This window comes from Cephus cinctus, unplaced genomic scaffold, assembly GCF_000341935.2.
Source record: "Cephus cinctus unplaced genomic scaffold, Ccin1 Ccin1_scaffold1231, whole genome shotgun sequence".
NCBI lineage: Eukaryota > Metazoa > Arthropoda > Insecta > Hymenoptera > Cephidae > Cephus > Cephus cinctus.
The window spans coordinates 96,474-99,604 of NW_014333686.1; positions in this window are offsets into that span (position 1 = coordinate 96,474).

The following is a 3,131-nucleotide window of genomic DNA, read 5'->3' on the forward strand; positions in this document are numbered from 1 at the left end:
GGGGGGGGGGGTTGGTTCCAAGGGGTGAATATTAGGGGTGGAAGGGAGAGGGAGGCTCTGGACACGTAAGAGACTGTGTAAAGGAGTCGGCTGACGTGACGACGTGCGATACCGATGGCTGCTTAGCTCGCGGGCACGGAGGGGGTGAATTTTGGAAATTGCGCAAGAACGAAATTACAGGGGATATTCTCACGAGGTGTCCTCGCACCCCTAGGCGTCTTTCATTCTTTCGTCTCTGTTCTACGTCGCCCATAGAGAGCATCGGATAACTTCATCCCCAGTTTATTATTCTTGTACGCTTTTATTTTTTTTCTCTCTCTCTCTCTCTCTTCGAGCCAATATTTTCTCTTTCCTTTCTATTTCTTTTTTTTTTTTGACTTTTCGACTCCCTTGCAGGTCAATGACCTCCCTCCAGTCGATTCGCGTCAAGCGCGACCGTCGTCAAAGGGAAGAAAAAGGGAATTGTAAACGAAGAGGATCAAGTGAGCGTCGCGACGCTATGAAGTTAACGTCGTTGCATCGTCGGTTTTTTTTTTTTTTTTTTTTTTTTTTTCCGAAAAGATCCCACCGAAGGCCAGCGAACGGTGGCAATTCCTAGAAACCCGCGCGACATTTGCTATACGCGGATACGTAAAACACGGGGAAAATGTGGAAAAGGTAAGAACAGCCCTGGCAGAGGTTGATGGGTGGAGTTGGAAATAGGGGTTGTTTTGGAGGTACCTCACTCTACCCTGAGGCTGTTTATATTTAATGTGGCCCATCCGGGGCCCGGATGTGCCCTCACCCTCGCGAGCACTGGCTGTGCTACGGCCCTGAGGCCATTGCTTCTTCTGCTACTTGTTTCTCCTCTTGCCCCCACTCTCACGTCACCCCCTCTATCACACATTTATTTCTCTCCAACTCTCTCATTCTCGCACTGTATCAACTCCACCAATCTCTCTCCCTGTCTTGCGTGAGATTACCTTTTTTTTTTTGCCTTTTCCCACCCCCCGATATTAATTTGTCAAATTGCACGCTAGGGGCCACTGACTGCGGCGCGTCTCATCGAAACCAACCCCCCCCCCTTCACCCCCTCGAAACACCGAGCATCCCCTTGTTGACTTTCCTGAACCCACTCGTGCCATCAATGTCTTCGGGGGTTGCCACCAGACGCGTTATTTATTTTCGCGAGCTCGTTAGATGAACGCGGCTTGATAGCAGGGGGAGGATGTTGCAGCAGGGGTGGCAAATGCATCCCTTGAGTTATTCAGGCCTCTGCCACTCTCCCAGGTACGTACCGTACACTCGACTCGCCCAATGGATCGATCCTTCAGGAGTTTACTGTGACCTCCTGAACTCCTTCTAGAAGAACACGTGCGCCTTCCGCGTAAACCTTTCTACCTCAACGTATTTTACGTCTGTCTTAAAAGCCACTGCCGGTACCGTAAGACGTTTACCGTCGCTACAGCAGCCAGTACCTCTTACGGGTATATACCCTGTAACCTGTCTGCAAGATCAAGCCGACTCAACCCTTGAACTTTGAACCCTGTCGAAGAAATTATTCTGCCTCGTGTTTGCTATTAATTAAGTTATGAGGGGTCTGAAAAAAAATTTTATTTCCCTCCCCCAACATCCAACCCACCCCCCCCTCCTTCTCCTCCCCCTCGTCCGTGTATCGGAATCGAACACGCTCGACCCTCCCTGCTGCATGCGAGCGATGCCAGTACCTACTCGATGACTCTGGTCAATAATGCCGGGTTCACAAAACTCATAAGGCTCATAAATGGACAAAGGGTAGTAAAGGGCGTATTGGAATATTTGAAGCTCATTTTGCGTGTAGTGCCCTCATAACCGACGCTGAAAGCCCCATAACTTATAGTCTGTTTCAAAGTGGATCCGTTGTTCGCCTAGACGCTCTGTGCGTTCGTTAACCGTGACAGGGTTGATGGGGTTGCGGAGGGGTGGTTACTTTGCTTAAGAAATAATAAGGGTTAATTCCCAGGACTGGGAGTGTCCCGCCATCGACGAGACAGGCCGGCGAGAGAGGAGGATTGGATGAGCTATAGCTGAACTGGATATTCCTAGATGTCGAAGGGATGTTACTGGATAGGTTGATCTTCAATTTGATGCGATCGCTACTAATATCCTAGCAGACCTGCTACCCTTGATGAAGAGCGGTTGCGTGCGTGGTCTGTAACCTGGAGGAAGTGAGGTTTGACTGCTGGGGCTATATGGACATCCTGGGGCTGGATTTGTGGCTCGCGGAGGGTGTTGCTGTATTATCAAGGCTCGTCTTCTCGGAGTTTCTAGAATGTTCTAAGGGTTGAATAACACGCGAGAATTCGCATCCTATGGGCGGATTTTTAGGCGAGCGTCTTTTTAAGAACGTATAGCCATACGAATGCTATGGGAAACTTAAGAGACGAAAGGGGGTTGAAAATCCTCCGGCAATGACATTTCCGAAACTCGTGGAAAGAGGAAGCAGAGGACGCAAGGACATCGTGAGCGTCTTGGGTGTTCCCTGGTAGTGGAGCAAAGGAGGCCAAGAGGCCACGAGAGGGATGGTTTCTTGGCTCGGTGACAGGGTCCAATCTCCGGCAGGGTGTCTTTAAAGGAAAAAGAGGGGAAAAAAGAGAAAGGTCCAAGATGGCCAGGTTCCCATGTCGTGGGTCCAGGGTGTGATTCCTCTTCCGCGACTCCTTCCCGCTCTCGGGGTATAGGCAGAGGGAAAATGTCCTTTTGATGAATCGGCGCTGAACCACGTGCGGAATACAAGTTTCAACCTGGATACTTGGATGGTCCAGGTCTTCAGGGTGAAGGAGGATCCGCGACACGTGGCTGCACTGCGGGACCGCGGGGTCAGTCATTCTGGAAAATACACCAGAGGATCATTCAGAGTCTTCGGCCGAATAGCCAAACTCCTGTTGGTTCCCGGTGTAATGGCTTTAGGATCTTGTAATAGTGGCTTCCTGGCTAAGACTGTATAAGCTCGAGCACTTCGACGTCTGAGAGGTTCAGGTTTCTTTGAGAATGCGAAGTTAGCCAATGGTGTAGCGACTATACCTACCCTGCCTAGGGAAGGATAGAGGGTGCAGACCCTGTAATTTCCGGACGCCACTCGCTCCGTTCTTATTTCCCGTCACGTTCATCCC